This window comes from Varroa jacobsoni, unplaced genomic scaffold (assembly GCF_002532875.2).
Source record: "Varroa jacobsoni isolate VJ856 unplaced genomic scaffold, vjacob_1.0 scaffold_681, whole genome shotgun sequence".
Classification (NCBI taxonomy): domain Eukaryota; kingdom Metazoa; phylum Arthropoda; class Arachnida; order Mesostigmata; family Varroidae; genus Varroa; species Varroa jacobsoni.
The window spans coordinates 1,083-20,442 of record NW_019213583.1 but is presented as its reverse complement, the minus strand read 5'-3'; the positions used below and the strand labels follow the sequence as shown (position 1 = coordinate 20,442).

Genomic DNA, 19,360 nt, shown 5'->3' with positions numbered 1-19,360 from the left:
ATACACTTGTCATTTGGGTCGTTTAAATCTAACAAGTGTTACTGACCTATAGATCATTTGCTTTTTATTCCTGCCGGAATAGCCAGACCTCATTGTAAATTCCAGACCACACAGAAGATTCAATGAAACATACAATCATAGAAATGTTTTTAGTAGAACAACAAAGTTGTACGAAATTGTAGGAAAAAATTAACCAAGTGAAATCTGCCTGAGCTGCGTACGAAGCCTTTTGATCTTTTAATTCATACGCCTTCTTAAAAGGGGCGCTAAAGAAACCCATCCCAGTTAAATCACGCTGTTTTATGTGATGAACGGCCAACAAAGTTAGACAGGTCGCAACTCAAATTAACGTAGCATTTACAACCGTTAAAAACAGGTACTTTCTTAAAAGACGCTCATTTAGGGTTTTTGTCAGTGTCAAAATACTACTATGTGATGTCGGAATCGTTCAAAACATAAGCCTCTCAATATCAGAATTTGTTCCTGTGAACATGAATATTCGTACTAGCCGGATCTCACCGCTAATTATAATAGTCATAATTATAACTCGATGTATAACTTCCATGAGTTTCGCCAACTCATGGAAGCAATCTTCGCAAGCGTGACTGTATCAAGCTTTCAAAGTGGATAATGAATGATTCGTCGATCCCTCTAACTCGTTGTCGCCATTTAACGGTTCCCCGTTGCTGTACGGTTACTGATTACGGTCTACGATTTTGGCCCGAGTTACATGTTATTCGAGAAGTAAAACGTACGTATAGATAAATCACGCCACCAACGGCTTAAAAGCTGCCACGCTTTATTTGCTGTCTGGTATATGTTCTGGCTTAACCGCAATTTAGCTCTGGACAAGATACCTGGTAATTAATCGCTTGGCCATAATCATCGCTGCCGTCTCCTTCAATCGCTACCAGACCATTGGGTATTAGTCGAATCTCAAACTGCGCAGGCCTGATGTATGGCCGAAACTGGGGTATAGCTTAAAAAAAGTACCCTCGCCTACTTAGCCCTCAAAGGCCGCAGTATTTCCGTGACATGTAAAATACGGTAATCGCTTGCTAATAGTTGCCACCCCAACGATGACATAAACAGAGATATGATTGACAATGGCACAGTGGCCAATGGTAATATTGAAGTGTGGTGAATTCTACAAGACACCCTTTGCCGTACATAATGAAGAAAGGATAACATAGATTCTAGCTATCGAACTACGTGCCTGTAACAGCATGCAGAAAGGCATCGGAGAAGAGCCTCGAGCTGGTTGCTTGTGTGGTTTTGTTTTTATGATAAATATGCTATATGATATTTTCGTCAGATTATTGGAACAAGTTATACAACTTAGAAGGCTAAACAAATACTTTTTATTAGTTTTTCTCGTGAAATAATGAATTTCATCTGGAATCAAGTCTAATTTGCTGGGGCAATCTGGCATCATTGTTGCATCACAGGACTTGCATGGCTTGCAGACCGATACAAATCCGCATGCTCGCGGATGTCGCACTTGTGCCGATGAACAGGTCCTTCTGTTACAGGTTGGGTCAACCTGAAAAGTTTGTTGTTAGTGAAGTACTTGGTACCATTTACAGATCAGCACAATTGTCGACTGGCATTATCAAAGCACTATTACTCAGCTAACAACACCAGGATAAACTGATGATGTCACAACCATTTATATATACATTTTCTCTTCTATAATTAGATAATGATACTATGAAAGTTAAATGAAATAACTTCGGTAGTATCCTATCAATATCTGGAAGGCGTACGCGCGGTACAGCACATTTCCTATTCTAGACCAGTTATTCAATAGCTCATTTTTAAATCGAATCGAGTATCGTTTTTGTTGCCAAGACATGGAATAATAAAATTATATAATACTTTTTAATTGCGCCATAGATTTTTCCTACGGACCTATGCGGAAACGGAGATCTTCGTCAGGTAATGTCGTCGTGATACAGACTGAACTGCTTGAAACTAGATTTGCTATACTCGTAACAATGTATCAACAACAGCTAGCCGTATTTCAATCATCCATACGTCAAGTGTCAGCATATTCACTGTCCCTGCGCCTAAAATTCGGTGACTATCAACGTTTCAAGCACCTATTATATGAACCGACATACAAAAAAGAATTAGCTGTGTGTCTTGCTTTAGCCCTTGTTGATATTTTGCTGAATTGAGAATCGATACTTCCAGCCCTGTGCTGTCTGCTCGAAACCAGTGTCCTGTACACATAGTCTACTTCGTCCAAACTAAATAAATTCGTGTAACGACACAAAGAGCCGTTTCAATGACAAACCCTTCGAAATTTACGTTCAGTGCTGCCGCTAGGCTACTGATGTTAGTAGTGCTTTATACGACGGGCCCCTAACACAAAAATAAACGCATCTACGAGCGGACTTAAGCCTGTCTGCCGAAGTTCAATCGGCAAGCAGTTAGTCATTGCACTATCACGAGGACCCGACCTTAAATACCGGAGCATCCCTTTCGAAGCGTTGAGAGACATCTGTGCCTTACAATCATTCATTCCAGCACGACAATTTTTGGAGGCCTGATCGACGGGTGAATAACCTATCCCGAGACTATCGGTCGTGGCTACCGATACAGTATTCACGTGCTATCGGCCTCACTCGCCCCTTGGGCGTCCGCTAGACAAAGGATAACAACAGGCCGTTAAACAGAAGTACTTGAAGGCATTTTGGCAACATCATCAAGGAACCGCACGTTGATACGCAGGCAGTTGGACGCCGAAGTTGACGTCAGGCCAGTGAGCGCTAGGCAGTCAGAGCTAGACAGCGTAATTACTGTGAAAAAGAGAACGTGGGAACAAGAAGCTTCGGCCGGCGAAGAGGATGTGATAACTGCTCATACAGTTCTGACACTTGGTCACATATGTGGACGTGATAGTATATAATAGAATTGCACTGCCATAAGCCGACCGGCTCTGGCGCCGCCCGTTCAACAGTTGCTTCTTCTCTTTGTCAACCAACGAGAAGAAGCAACTGTGCCGAAAATAATCAAGACGAGTCTTTTCTCAGGTTTGGGTGCTGTTAGTGAAGATATAGCTATGCGATGCTGAATAGTTCTTCAGCTCAGCTGGTCATTCTTTTATGAACGCTTCCTGTTTATGCTTGGTCAGCTTTAACTAGACACCGGTCACTCACGACTTAACGTTATCGCAGAGAAATATTTTTACTACTAGCGCTAATAGCATTATGAGAGTGTAATTGTTTTAGCAAAGACTAGGCTACTTTCCCAGATTATAGATGTATACAGTTGTCTCGTCCGTATATGTTAGTGCTCTGATGTACGTCGTTGTAGATTTGAAAACCTATGTCGGCGCCCATTGATACGAAACCCACGCGTGACAAAATTTGATCTATTCAAAAACTAATTGAACTCACTGGAAACGGACGTATCCGTCGTTCTCGTTACAAATGTCCCCATGAAATTTCACCGCGCTGTCAACACTCGTCATTGCTACAGGGACCTATTTATCAATTGTACGATGATACAAACGAGCATAGTACTAGTAAATTTAAGGGATATTATTGCTTTTTGACTTTAGAAACAGTTCAGTAAGAGCAAGTCAACACTGTGTAACGCTCGTATCGGACTTTCACAAAGTTAAACCCCAGATTAATCGAACCCAAATCTATAAGCAAATGTCTCGCTCGCGTCACTATAAGCGCAATGCAGACCCAAATATGATTTGATTACTCGGCCTACGCGTATAGTAGAAAACGCTAGTTTATACAGTTGTCATTATCAATAAAAATACATAACCATATTTATAAAAAAAGAAAAAACAAAATAAAATAACCACCTTTGTGTTGTCTATTGTTAGCTGTTACGCTACATCAAGATAGTAACAAAAGAAAAAAAAAATCGTACCTCGTCAAAAAGTCCACCTTGTTTTAAAGTAAATACAGTTGTTAGTGAGTATGAAAAAAAAACGAACCTTCAACGATTCCGTGCTAAAGGTCACATTCGATTACGTGTTTTGTCTTAGGGCAGCGTAGAGCATAGTAAATGGCGTGTGATTAGGAGACAGCTTTATATCTCTGTATAGATGTAAGCATCCTATCCGAACTTATAGACGTTCGATCGAGCATTAATTTTACGAAGTTCACCTACAGTCCAGTCAGCGATCTGTTATGTATTGCGTTGTCAATAGCACCGACAAGCTATATGTTTAGTTCTATTTGCTTACAACTATCGGCTATCATACTTATATACATACTACATATCAACTATCGGTTTCAAACGTACGTATTCTAAGCAACAGGATCAGCGGAGAGTAGGTTGATTTAAACAGGCCTGGATATACTACTGCGCAAATTTTTCTAAAGGTTCAAGTAACTATGGTCTGCGTCGGGCAGCCGATGCCTATCGCACGCAACACATGAAGCAGGCGTTCACGAAACGTTCGAGACTGCAGTCATCGTATCTGGAGTGTTGTTCTACTGTTTCCGTTCGTTAACGTTGACATGAAATGGCCACGCTTTTTATTCAAGCTGCTACTTCCGGTTAGTTCAGTGTTAAATAGGAGCCAGTACGTAGATTAACATTATACTGACTTGCTGAAACCGTCGAGCACCTTACTCGGAGTAAATGGGTCTAGTCCCGGACAATCATACACAGGTTATTGTCGTTTGCGATCTGAGTCGCTCGCTGTTAACAAAGTCTCCAATGAACTATTTCATTCGTGGTCGTCTGATTTCGGATTTTTGCAGCGAACCATCTATTCTAAGCACGTATTTGTCTCATTGTCATGTACGCTTCTGTGTCCTGTTTCGTATAACGGCACAAACAAATTATCTATAGTGAATAGTGTGCCGCTGTTGCCGCGCCCCTTGGCAATGCCCTACCCGTTTTTCAGCTGGCCCCTTTGCCCGTCCCTTCCTATAACCGTATCATTGTTGTAACGGTTGTCAGTTTGTTTTGTTACCGTTTTTCCTATAGCGAAGGTTCCTCAAAACAAGATCCGCCCACATGCCAAGCACATCCAATCAGATTTCTGTCGCTATTCGAGCATTGCTTCGGCAAGTTCCTTTGCCAGTTACCGTGATCACGACCGGACGCCCACGTTAAAGGCTTGTTAAAAACACTGATGCAGTCACAGCATACTCCTTTACGTCAGCGACAATCACTGCGGTGGAGGCGGCAGCAGCAGAAACGTAAATCTCAGTAGTCATCACAACGACAGCAGTGGAAGCAGCTGTGCCACTAGGTAATTGATGGACAAGATTTTTTCTCATCAGTGATCGTAATGGTGGTGGCGGCGATATTGCAATGATTTGGCAGTGAAACGGGTAAGTTTCGGTACCATGAACGAAACGATGATCAATAGTCGTAAAAGCATTGGCCAGTGAGCTAACAACTGCAGGCTTTCGCAGCAACAGCTGTTCTGGTGGCTTCTCACATAGAGCGGTACTTCGTACGGCCTGTTTGTGGTGACATGCCCTCTGTTAAAAGGCACGCTGCTACCCGACGCTTAGCTTCGGTGGAAACGCTAACGGAGAGAGCTGACGATGAGAACAACGTCAACGACGCCGGTGACCCCTGGTGGCTTTGGTTAGTTGGGACGAGTTGCCATCGTTGTAAGACACGGTACGCAATTACGGTGCTATCCATACTATAAGCATACATACGTGGCAGCGCACGTATTTAGTTAATCGCCAGCGGGTTTCAATTTTGTTTTGTATCTAACATAAGCGATGCGTCGTGGATCACGTCAGCTGGACAACGGTCACCGACTGAGTCGGACTGAGCTTTCCGGCAAAGCAGAAGCGCAAGCCTCAGGCCGCATTCTGTGGCGGGAATTGCTGCTTCACTAGCGTCAACAGTATATACGCTCATGCCCTCGATGATGAACAACCTTGTAACATATTTGTTTTATCGCTAATGTAACAGGGGGAGAGGGGGCGCTATGGAGAACACCCAAACAAAGAGACACATGTTTGCTATGTAATAAGACTATACATATGCATGTATGTGCGCCAAGACTTGTCAAGGTGTAATCGTGTTGCGGCTGAGGACGGGCGCGATGATGATGGTGACGATTCTGAAATGTTTATTCAAAGCAATCCCGTATTTGTCGTCTTAGCCGCGCTTTTCCTAGTAGGGAAAATGTGCTCGACTTTGCTCGGCAGCACCCTCTAGTTCACTGTAATTATATCCTGATCTGTTTACTTAGCTGAACCGTAAATAGAATATGGCGTAGTACTGAAAAACACTGCCTTCAATCGATCCGACTTCAAACCTCGTCTCAGCATAGTTACTCTATGAGTTCACAGGTCGGACATTGAACAATGTATACCCTGGTTGCCGTCAATGGTGAGCGGCAAACAGACAATAAGTACAGACGCCACCATAGACGCATTAATCAATGTAGAAGTTTGCGGAAATATGTTTTCTTGATTTGTAGTTTGACAAATTAGCTAAAAACCAACCGACTGCAAGGGTATTTGCGATGAAACAAGCAGCATTATTGAATAGAGGGTACGTGTGCTTTCTCCTTTTCATAATTGCTATAATAATATGCTATTCTAAATAGGGGCAACCCAGCTCGTTCCCGCTGTTGTTGGCCCAGCTGCTGCTATAGATCACATAGCGTGAATTTGTTCGTTTAGATGTGCTTTGGGGGGATCTACATGTGCATCCATTTAAAGAGGCAATTCATATCTGTAGCAATCACGCATCGCCGTGCTTTTCGGTATCGCCAACGCTTGATGGAGTGACTCGGTGATCGAATACACAACAAGCCTGAAGTGAACGGGGAGCAGCAGGTCAGATTCGAGGTGAGAAGATTGATTACGTAGATAGATTAACATATCACACGCAGACAACGCGAGGGATCAGACATAAATATATACGAATAGGCATAGCTATATTTAGACTGGCGAAACTGTCGAATTCGATGTGCAATGTGAAGCCGTCCATTTTTGTGTTTTGTTAACAACTGCGGTTATGTAAATCGCCCGTGCAGAACTTCGTTTTTCAAGTTGCTTGATTCTATGCAAATTAGAAGGAAAAAAAACCTATACCAGATACGTTGCTTTTTTATTTGAAAAATCACTAAAAGAACACTGATATGACACATGCTGTTTTTGTGGAAGCCTTTTATCTTATTCTATAAAATTGATTTCTTCGTGCAGGCCGATCGTTCAGGCATACTTGAAACTACAGAACCTTAAACTTGTTCTATCTATATAATGACATAGATGTGTTAATGAAAATAATTTTCTTTGGCAATCGTAGACCGAAAAACGATAAAAGTATGGCTGGCTGATTTCATTATAACACCAGTTAACCTGTAATAGATAAATATTTTGCACTGCACAGATAAAACGCCAGTCGGAACATGTAGAGTAGAATAGAGTCAGTCGGCCTGTGGCTACCTGGCTCTAGCCGTTTAACAATAAAACCAATTTGTCAATAAATATATATATATATTTAGTATTTGCATATCTAATTTAATTGGCTCGATTTTAAGTAGGCGCACAGTTGTTGACCATCACTTTCTCATTCGTAGGAAAAAGAGCCAATCCGTCTCAGATAATCCGATTAAATTTATTGTCTATTTTTTTATATTACTGTTCATGTATCTACAATTAATTAGAGTCGAAAAAAGCTAAAAGTTCGCATACACGTACGCATACGGACAAAAACAGGAATTACTATCGTAGCAATATCGGCTATTCGGTTCACCCAGGCAGTCATTTAACGACGACCTTGGCGTGGCCTGAAACCGTTATCTCGACTCTGTGCTGCTATTGGCGCCACGATTTCGGCTTCCTGTATCTACGTTCATAACCCCGTAGACGCTGTTTTTAGTCGATTTAGGGCTCTTAGTAGTCATTATGCACAAATGCATGTTCGCGAAAAAAAAAAAACAATGAAACACCGCCTGGTTATCGTGATTGTTATCACTATAACTTCTCTTTTAGATCTTGTGGTACCGGTAAGATTACACCTATTGTACTCTCACAGATCGTTTCTGAGTAGACTTTTATGCATATTAGCAGACGCGTCGTGTGATAGCAAAGAGAAAAAACGATCTCTCATGACACATTGTCCGAAAGATAATTTTTCCGAAACTTCTTCACGTAACGATTACGTAACCCATGAAGACTTCAGCAAAATTTTGACAAACGGTGATATTCATTTGAGGCTGTTATTGTCATTATCAATCATTTGTTACAGAACTGCAGACTGGTTAGAACTTACAGCGTTGGCTTGTGACTCGGCCTATCTAAGCGACGCCTTTCCAAAGAACTATTGAGTAGATCGTAATCCGTTCGATTGAAGATCGTATTCGTTCTGAAGATCTGATATCAATTGTAACAACGCAGAATAATTCACTTTGAAGGGCAGAGGGCTAATGGGCTCTTTTACGAGTAACGTTGTACAGATTGTGATGATGAAGATATTTTGAATCCACCGAATACGAAGACAATCTAGGCTATAAGCAAATGGATCGATGATTGCATGCTATTCTAGGATGTTGTGGTGGATAGGTAACACTGAACGTTTAAAGACTTTCCGATCGATCAACGATTAATTTTTGGTCGCGACATACATGAAGTTATCACCTTTTGCAGACGGACGCGCGACAGGGCTTCAAAATGACATAAACACCGATTTGTACACTTCACCACTCCGATAACAGCATCAAATATGTTCAAAACTCAGTAATGAATTAGATGTACAATGAACATCGCACACACGCGTTTCACCATAATCTAACGACCGTCGCTGGCTTCACACGAAGATTCCCAGATTACGAGCTGCGTTGGCCACGTCCCCGGGTTCTGTATCACCAGCACTGACAACGCGGCCACTGAGTACAACAGACTGATAGGTACGAGGCCTTGTGTAGTAGCCACCAGCTGTAATGGCTCAGAGCTTAGTTAAGCTCATATAAGCGACAACAGTCGCTGTTGTAGTGTTAGCCGAAACCAAGACACGAGTTGAAATAAAGTAAAATCTGCAGGAATGATGGACCCGCATGCGCGAACAGGCCTTGGGCAAAACAGTAAACACTTTAGCCCCCTCAGACAACGTTGCTTCGCCGGCTTTTCGGTCCACAGTTCTTCTCGCAACGCTGCCCGTCGCCCCGTCCTATTGTTGCCCCTCGCACCGTGGTTCGTTGACTAATCTTACTGGACGAAGCAGCGCGATCACATCCCTTTCCGATCTTTGCGTTATGCTGAAAAACAAAGCTTCGTCTTACTCCGCTCCGTTTCGGTTGAGGGTGAATACGCCCTTGCCATTGATGAGACTCTCGGACGTATAAACAGAATAAGCGTTCCCCACACGCGACAGAACGTAGCCACTACCGATACTGCTGTTTTTGTCGTTGTCGTTTTTGTTTTTGCCGCTGCCACCGTTACAGCTGGACAGCCTCCGTGCGTTGCAACAAGACGTTCAGCAAAGAGATATCCGATTTGTTGTCGCCTGTGTATGGCTGACTCGATTCATGCATGTCGCTGTGCCATCTGTCGATAACGGACTTCAACCCCTGATGAAAAACCGGTTTAGTGCATTGTTTTTACTGGGAGATAAACTTCAGAAGAGCTGCTTGCTAATAAAATCGAGGAAATATCTTCCTTGAGAATATTCCGTGCAGAAAAAACAAGATAACACGCTGCCCGAGTTTTTCAGTTAAATTTAGAAGTTGTCTAACAAAGGGAGTTTTTAATGAAAGACATAGCTCTTGACTGGAACTGCTTGGAAGCTAACCATGAGCGGTCAGTCGAAGATTTCTGCTTGAAGAATCAGCATGTGAGAGCGCACACTCCTATGGGTTACTAAATGAACGCCACGATGTTTGTATGCGAATGAATTATATAGTGGAACTCACCAGATCGATGAGCATTCATTTAGTAGATACGAATGAGAAACAGATCTATTTTCGGGGGACGCAGCTGGCAAGCCAATCGTTGTTTCCAGACCTTTAAAACATTTCAGTATATTAATATTGTTTTTGAAGTAAGTGAAGTTACACTTCAACAAATAATACCCTCACTTCACACGATATCATACGAGCAAACACATTCCCTTTTCTGTGTAGCAAAATCATCCACATTGTGTTACTTCGACATTGACGGGCTATATCAAAATGATCTGACTCGCTAAAACTCAAAAAGCCAGCGATGAAGTTTGCCAGTACAGGCTTGGGCCTGTTAAGGTCTCTTTGAGGCGTTCATGGTCTAGTCCAGCACCAACTGATTCGCCCGTTGCGCTATTGCGCGAACTCGACGTAAAAGTAAATAACGCCGAACCGCGGCCGTTCGTAGACGGATCACCGCAATCATTTATCAGCTGTGTTAATGTCGTGTCCTCTCAAATTGAGGCCACTTCCTCAACGCTATTATTATGTTTAGCTAGCTACGATTCTTATGGATCCAATCTAGGAATTAGTTCCTTAGAGTGAGTCTGTGCGTGTCCGTCTGGCAAAAAAAAACAATGCCACCTACAGCGATCTTACCTTTCTACTCCTTTAACGGTAGAACAGGTATGACTATATAATACGTCATTGTAGTTGATGACGATGTACAGTTTTTTAGATTTTTTGATTAAAGCTAACCCAAACTATTCTCACTAACTTCTAACAAAGGGCTAAAACATGAAAAAATAAAAGTTACAAAGTGAATGAAAAGGACCTGTGTGTGTACGCGACGAACAATGATAGACCGTTTACTTAACTAAATATAAACTATCCTTTTATCGAGGAGAAACAACATAAAAACGTCGAGATCGGCAAACAATTGTTAATTTTCTTTTTCTTTTTTTTTTATGAAGATAAATTACCGCAGGACGACGCCCGAAAAATGAATGGAGCCCATTTTGATGATTCAGCCATTAGACGAAATGAGGATTACGTAACCGACCTGATAAGCCGTGGAACATGTACACACTCAGCCACTTGAACTAAACGTCTGAAGTTAATAATAATCTATAATTAGATCAGCTATAATTAATGATGATTGGAATTTTTTCTCGGACGACCTGCAACACGAGATCGCAACCTAAATATCTATCATTAATTTATTTGGAGCTCGTGCCCATTACATTATTTATTAAAGATTACTCGCTGCTCGGAAAGACAGACTTAAGTCTCGAACGGAAACGAATTGTCCATTAAAGCTATGAGATAATTAATTAAGTTTTTTTTCTGTTTTTCATGTCAGTTCGACTCGCCGATAAACTGTGTTTGTACAAATGAATTACCACTGAATAGCAAACGAACTTTGTTTTTGATAGAGGTGTAAAACATACATGGTTTACCTGTGTGGGCTATCGAAGGGACGTAGGACAAGGCAGAGCGAAATCATGCCGGTCCCAAGCTGGACTGTAATTTTGTGCTTTTTTTCGCGGTGATCTAGAATCTGTACATTCCTCGTAAAAACAAAAGAAAAAAAAGAACAAATACCCACTAATTCAGCTAGCTAACTAATGTGCCAGCATCCTAGGTAACTTGTATCTAATAAATCTCATTTAGACCACTACATGTCCTGTTGTTTAGCACGTAGACACATCACTATCGAAGCTACCACAGGAACAATTGACTTCTATCAAACGCCACACGGAAAAAGTCATAGAGTAACTATTTCGATGTAATATTTTGACTATTCCTATAGAATAGATTAATTTGTCCTGCGCACCCAAACCAGTCCAGCCAGTGTTTTCACAGGAGGCCACCCGAAAATTAAACGACTGAATTAAATATTGGCATTGATATGACAAGTGCGCGTAGATTAACACTTCGCTTTTTCTATGGCCATAACCGGAACATTTTATAAGGAACCCAGCAAGATGTTCCGCAGTCGGGCGGCTGATCAGTCAGCCAGATACGCGTCAACAATAAAGAAGTCTCCCGACATACACCGAATAACAGAGCGAGCGACTCTCTGCCAAAGTGTTATCGGCTGCAACCCCGAATGCAACGGATGCTTCGCAACCTACGCCTATTTGCGGTACGACGCCAGCGCCGACAACGTTGGCCATCGTTTCAGTGGGACGCGGTGGCTTACCAAAGCAAATGCCAACAATTTTTAGCAGATATCAGCCATTGCTATTGCATAATGCACCCCGCTCACCCTTACGATTTTTATTATTGCCATTGTATAATATCTCCCAGTGGTTAGTGGGAATTTTGGCTCGATTTTATAAATCTGAAAATTTATCGTAATTTCGACACTGACAAGCGACCAACGAGTAAGCAATCCTATTCCAATTCCTCTATCCAAGACATAACAAATTTTTGCTACAACTTAAACTGTTCCTACTATTACGCGACCTTTTTTTTTCGCTATCATCGGTATGGCTCACTGTGAAGTTTCACGAGCAATTATGAGATTCTTCAGCAGCGATGAGGCCGTGTGCTCTCATGTCATCTTAAGTATTTAGTGAAACTTGCGCGTCTGCGCCTATACGCGTGTGAGAAAAATAACTAGCAAACGTAATTGATATAACAGGAAACATTACAGATAAGAAAGTGAAGTAGGAAGTGAGACTGTTCAACGTTGGCGGAAGAACGGATGACAGAATTTGTCAAAGCTAGATGACGTCAACTAGAGTCACCTTCGGAGATAGTTTGTTGGTGGGGTTTCAGTATGTTATACCAACCAGTTCGTTTAGCGTATGCCCAAACAATTAACTTTCACAAATAATTAACGTTCTATTAGATTTTGTTGGATACGAGAAATCACACAAAGGTGGCTTGGTTTATGCCGAAAAAAAGAGCTTCGTTTGTTGTATGCTAAACTAGCTAGTGCTATCATAACGCCCGAGTCGGTATATTGCAGATCCGCCTTACTAATATTTGAGCAGACTTTAAAATGAACGATTCAAAATACATTTACTAATAAACATATCTATGGAATCGGCGTAGACAATGTACGATGGCCGGAACGTGTGCAACGAGTGATTTACAACACATAGAACGTTGTCTTTCTACAACAATTCCTCGACAACAATTGCTCTCGTCTATGTGTGTCGAGGAACGCAAATTCAATATAGTAGATTAGGGTGACGTCTTTGAAGTCAATAAGAAAGAGGTTCTTTTTTACCTCTGACGTTGCAGTAGCACCGTTGATCCGACACCGAGGGGGAATAAGCACTCCTTGCTGAATCTCATTAAATCTCTCTACATGTATGCATTAGTCGTCTGATACTAGCTTCCTACCTATGAAAATCCTTTTCTTTTCATAGTAATACGTGAGTGACGCCAGGTCAGTAAGATCAACTGGCGTGTTTTTCGTCGTGCCCCCTCTTCCGCCGCCCTTAGGGCATGGTGATACCAATGCTGTATCAAAAGCGTGTTTGACAAAACAATGTCCGCGGCGTCATAGTGCAAATCCTTTAACCCGACAAATTGAAAGCTATTGAGTCCCATTGCTAACTAAGGCATCACACATGAACGTACCTGCCATGAATGCTTCGTTCTTTGTACAACACAGGTGTAATATAATCAATGTAAAATTATGGACCAAAGCTCAATTCGTACAAAAATTCGTTTTTGCCTTGACGTTTCTGCGCGACCTGAAATAGGAACTGTATTCTCGATGTTGAAACACTATCAATCATAAAACACAGAAATTTATTTTGATTTCAACAGACCTAGAACCGTAAAACACAAATTCTAATCCTTTCTCTCTGTTCAAACTATGCCTTCCCTTTCGTATACTCCGGCTATCAGAATCTGTTTGAAAACATACGTTACGTACCAGCGGTTCGCAAGTTCGGTTCATTGCTGTTTACTATATCTAGCTTTTCCTAGCTCCGTAAATTGGGGTTACCACCCACTAACCTCTTATGACATTAACTCTGAACCCAAATCACCAACACCGTCGTATTCCACGGTTAATCCAAGTCAATCTGTCTATTCGATTGCTGCTACTTCGACGGTCGGCATTATCATTTATAGCGGACTGTGGGATCGCGACCCCCATTAGCAGTCCAGCAGCCCTATCAACGCATCATGCCCACGGGATTGGTCAGTGGAGCGAACGCACGGTATATCTGTTATGAAATGAAACGCCGGATGTTGTTGGTTTTATTGGCATTCGTCCTGCAGTTGCTGCAATGGCGCTTGTCATCGTTTTTAAGCGATACCGGGAATCAGCCGCCGCCACTGGGCGACTATGGGTAAGGCGCGATACAGTAATAGATGAAGACGGCAAAACCGCTAATTGGAGAGGCCGAGTTTCGCCAAGAGGTAGGTTTCCCATCTGATTCCCGATCAACGACATATATTTGCTATGAAATAATGAAAAAGCTAAATTTGAAAGGTGAGGAAAAAATAAATTAAGGGCCTTCCAGAACAGCGGTTAGAAATGGGCTACGACGTACAACCCACTTCCATGGACATCGATGCGAGTTCACCCGCAGCTCTTTAAAGGTAGCGTCCACCCGGGTCTATCATCTTTGACGCCGAGGCAAACCCCAGGTCGAGGAGCGTAGCATAGGCTGACAAGCAGCGGATTTATTGTAAGGGCGTGGTGGTCATTACCACATAAACATCATAGACGATACGCACTTGAGGTTTTAAAACGAAGAAAAAAAATAGCGGTATTACAAGAACTGAGCACCGCAACAGATTTCTATTAATTGTACCTTCGTCTTGCTTGACATGACATAGTCAAAATACTACCGTAAAGGTTTAACAGAGACGGATTTCAGATGAAGCCATCTAGAATCGAGTCTGTACGCTAACCGAAATTGGATAAAAAAAAACGATATATTGGGGCTAAAAGCAAAGCGAAGGAGAAAGCTTAGATTGAATTAAAAGTAATAGCCTTCTATTAGCGAGGCAACATTTCATTGATTCCATAGACGGTCCTCAAGAAGGGACTAGTAACAAATTATTCACGGTGCTGAAGTACAACATTTAATCATTACGAAGCCAGAGGACAGTGAAGTTGAAGTGGGTTCACCAATGATTTAAATCGTGTCTATGGAGCGTATATAATGCAATAAATAATTTTAGTAACTTCTTCAATGTAGAGCCGTATAGCTCTAGCAGTGGCTGACTTCCATAGTTTTTCAGAGCCGAACCTGAACCGAAGAAGGAGGCAAAAAACGTAACATTGCAGTGCTGATCCTGTTCTGTTTTCAGGATTGCTGCAGTAAGAATACACGAAAACAAAATTAGCTGAACTAATAATAACAACGTTATGAGTTCTAGTCTGATACTGTTTCAGGAGAAACCGCAGTGATCGTTTATGCCCGGTTTTGAATTTAAACCTCCTTACTGATTCTCGGTAGGTTCGATAGGCCATCACAGCCACGAAATTAGCTAGGTTAATGAAATGTTATGAGAACATTGGCAAGAATAGCTTTCATGTAGCTTTCTTGACGCGCACCTAACAATGAGTATTGATCTTATGTCGTGAAGAGATATAGCAGGCAAATAGAATCGTAATATAATCGAAATGTAAAGTAGACGGCGAACATGTCGACATGCCACCCTGTGAAGTATGAAAGGCTCTACTTACTCATTCTATCGACAGGGATTCCTGGTTGTCTTTGTCAACGTATCAGTATAATACAACGCCAAATCGACAGCGTCCAAGTATTGCGGTATCATCATTCGAATGCTCTATTTTGAAAGTAGGACCATCCTTTTTTTGACAGCATAATTATCGTGACTTGCAGGGTATTGGGCTACGCAAAACTAGACCGATTCATTTTTTTTTTACGCATTGAGTGTAATGAGCAGTTTGTAAAAGGCGGTATGTCAAGCAATGGAGTAGTTGCTGTAAAAGTATTTTAGTTGCATTGATCATAATCTTAATAGTGCATAACATTGTAACCCGTTCAGTGGTTTAGATAATTTAGCTTAAGTCTGGTGTTACTTTAACAGATTTCAGTTTTTTTCAGGGCATCAAACAGCCGCAGGTTATGGCAAGGACTGTGGGCCGCGGAATACAAAAGGCTATAAAAACGACATCGGTTTTACATTTGACTACTGCAAGCAAACGTTCTATCTTATCCGTATTCGAGAACGTTTCAATAGAAAGTAGTCTGATATTCGGACGCGTTCCTATTATGCAAAGGGTTACTATCCTACTGGGTGCCTATTATCCTTAAGGCCGTAAGGGCAACATCCCCTATAAATAATGTTACACAATTCTTGTTTGTTTTGAACCTTAGTAACCGCCACGCACGCTAGTATTTACTCGAATAACCTAACGGGACATTATCTATCACCTTTGTAATAATACCACAAAAGCAAAATACTACTAAACCCTGTAGTATTTATTCATATATTTTTTCCATAAATCATATACATGTCACGTACAGAGCCTGACATAATTGGTGTCACTTAACAGCGGTGATCTACTTGCTTGTTATTAGGGAAGAGGGCGTTATACTTATGCTTCGAGAAATAACGATGGCGCAATGTTTCCGTCGTTATCGTACGACATAACACTATTATGTTTTAGAATATCTTCATGTTTGTCATTTCGTACGCTCTTTCGTATAAATCATACGAGTAATTATCGAAATGCGCCTCACGGATGCATGTATGTATAACTTTTTTTTCCTACGAACAAGTGAAAGATATAGGAAAAAAAAAACTACAGTACGTCTAATATATGTTTGCGTTTCCGCCCGGCTTAATTGAGATGCGTTTTAAGGCGTCTCGTGTGTGCCGACGAAGAGTAAATGATAAAAAAAAAGTAAAAATGGTCAAGAGTATATATGACCGATCAGTTAGCCAATATAGATACACCAAGGGACAACAGTGCTGACAGATTATTAACAGCTTTGTTCATATCTTATATATTTGACAAGGAAATGGGTACGACGATTATCTTCTCTAAACTATAACGAAGGTGATAAAATTAATGATTTTATTATTTCTCTCATTCATGGATAAGAGGTAAGTTTGAAACTACCTCGAGCTGGGGAGTTTCGCAAGAACCTAGACAGAAATAATTCAACGTATGCGTCTCCACCATGGTGCAGTGACGGCGTGCTTGCCAAGTAGACTTAGAGACACTTGACACGCTCGTGATTGGCAGCCGTGAGATAGGCTTGGCTTTGTGTCGAAAGCTAGCCACCGCATAAAGCGGTGTTCAACGGCGGTACCAGACGTGAAAAGGCGAAGTGTTCCTTTTATCTGACACTCGTAGAAGGTTTCAATGTTTTCAATTTCAACAGCAAATTAAAAAGTCCCTGATTCATGGTCAAGTACAAGTTAAACCTTAGCATTTGTGTGGATTGAAATTTCGAGCAGTTGTACTGGAATCTAACAAACCTCACCGCTATAGTTTTTTCAGAAATGCTTGCCCCAGGCAACGGATGAATATGAACACGCCGAGACCACACCACGTGTTTCCGAGATCAGCAGGCAGACACATTAGCTAGTTTAGTCGGCCGGTAGCTAATTAAAACCATCATATCAGCCGGTGATCTAGCGTCTTGATCACGCGGTCAGAAGTCCGAATGACGAAAATATTCGAAAGTAGATGGTTTCGATAATTGTCCAGCATTTATGGGTGTCCCTATACGTCAACAGTACGTTTAGAGAATATTTAAGTAGTAAATGATTTAAGGAAGTTAATCTATTCAGTAAATGAACGTGAACCCAGCTTTGGCAAGCAAATAAGAGCTAGTGTATTACGGTCAGCGAGTTTGCTACCTGAAGACGTACAATACTAGTCTAAATACGTATAGCCGCATCGACAAAAATCGATCTTCACCTACATTGTTCCAAAGAACTTTTGATACAGCCCACACATCCGTCGCTGTCACGAAAAAACACACACAGACACTTCAATTGTATTCATCTGTTATTACATATTGTGTGTTCAAGGTTGGCGTGTGATATTTTTCTACGGTAGGTGGTTATCTTCGAATGAAAAAAAATACTCTCTCAGCCATCTTCCCATCACAGAATGATAACTTCAAAAAAACGCCACCTATTCTTTGATAATGTTCGCTGATGAAATCTGCTGTATCTATCATAGGAACACTAAATGATGGTTTTGTCCAAAACAATCCATAAGCAAATATTCGCGAATCATCAGTACGACACTCTACCGTATCTATAATAAATGCCATTTTCTTGCCTAACCTTTCTTTCTGGCGGCCTAGAGAAGATAAGAAAACAAGCACGATTATATTAAGCCCTTGCCTCATGCTTAAAATCAACGTATCACGCCATTTACGTTCACTATACAAATGCTAGGTGAGAATCACACCTACAATAGAAAATAATGCGACAGATTGTGATACTAATAAGATCGAAATTATGCCTATCGATATTTGTAAAACACAGAATATGATTGGTCCATGTTGTGTTTTGTCCATCAAATCGATTACAACAACCATGGCTCGTCCATATCGCAACTCTTACCGAATAAAGGGCACGCGGGTTGATAAGGGCATGGCCACAATGGTTAACGGCTGCACTTCTAGCGAAAGCATCTGACGACCCTTCGTTGACAACTCCATGATGGATGTCACAGAATGGTTTTCTCACTATTATCATACATACATATGCTAGAGATGGTGAATAGGTCAAATTTGAGGGTACATTTTTCTTCTTCTCTGAAAGAGATTATGAGACCCTTTACTCGTTACGTTTAGTATACAAATGTATACTATTTTCTGGTGATAGATTAATTTGTAGCCAACACTAACGAATGATCTGGAAAACAGCGGAGATACGGCACGCAGCGTATCAGCGTTCTTGCGACGGTGCAACGATAACGTCTTTCTGTGCTAACTGGAGGAGATACCGCAGCGGAAATACACATTTTTTTTTCCAGCAAGCAAGTAAAAAGATTGCACCTTTAGAGTACCTAATATCTAGAAATTAAAATCGGTATTAACGAGCGGTATATGGTTCTTATGGAAGCCGGGTATAATGTGGTCACCTTGTGTCCCCTTTTAAAATAGGGCTGAACAATCAAGTTTGCCTAAGATACATCTAGCCAAGTATTTTTAGCTGGCAATTCGTACTTTTCATTCCAGCAAGCGCCTGGCAACAATCAAACTAAACTATTTTTGTTACCTTCTTCAATGTGGCACAATTAGGCCAGACCTTTCGTCCAGCGATTTTCAGGTCATGGAATGACCGTCCGTTAAGAGTTCTCCAAGTTCAAGTTACACACTTGACACCAATTGTCCATATTTGGTTTCTAATCTATCGGAACATATACTTTGTCCTAAACGAATTCCCATTTTCGACATACGATCCATTTTAGCTAAAGTATAACCCTGGCTACCCTGTCGTTATTGTTGTTACTGTTTACGTCAGCAACTATAACAAGTCAACGTTTCCGCTGCATCGTCTAAAACAGCTACCTTCTTGAGAGAAACTGTCGCTCCGCTACAC

The 19,360-nt window shown here is 41.4% G+C and overlaps 1 protein-coding gene and 2 long non-coding RNA genes across 7 annotated transcripts in view; 1 reads left to right on the top strand and 2 right to left on the bottom strand.

Moving 5' to 3' along the window:
• Positions 1-9,190, bottom strand: part of LOC111262610 (uncharacterized) — a 71,466-nt gene extending 62,276 nt beyond the window's left edge. Inside the window, exon 1 of one of the 2 annotated variants that reach the window (XM_022836990.2) lies at positions 8,598-9,190. The gene's annotated coding sequence lies outside the window, so the exon portion shown is untranslated. The other variant, XM_022836991.2, reaches the window with a different exon arrangement.
• LOC147753172 (uncharacterized) lies at positions 1,339-18,680 on the bottom strand. Its single transcript, XR_015311978.1, has 2 exons — positions 18,377-18,680; positions 1,339-1,543 (listed from the first exon to the last, which is right to left on the bottom strand). It is a non-coding gene; the product is annotated as an uncharacterized LOC147753172 (long non-coding RNA).
• LOC111262613 (uncharacterized) lies at positions 2,111-11,518 on the top strand. 4 transcript variants are annotated; one of them, XR_002681729.1, is made up of 4 exons: positions 2,111-4,644; positions 4,966-5,613; positions 6,694-6,803; positions 10,810-11,518. It is a non-coding gene; the product is annotated as an uncharacterized LOC111262613 (long non-coding RNA). The 4 variants fall into 4 exon arrangements; XR_015311980.1 differs by having other exon boundaries at positions 3,805-5,233; XR_015311979.1 differs by having other exon boundaries at positions 3,805-5,315.
• Positions 18,681-19,360: the final 680 nt, after the last annotated feature.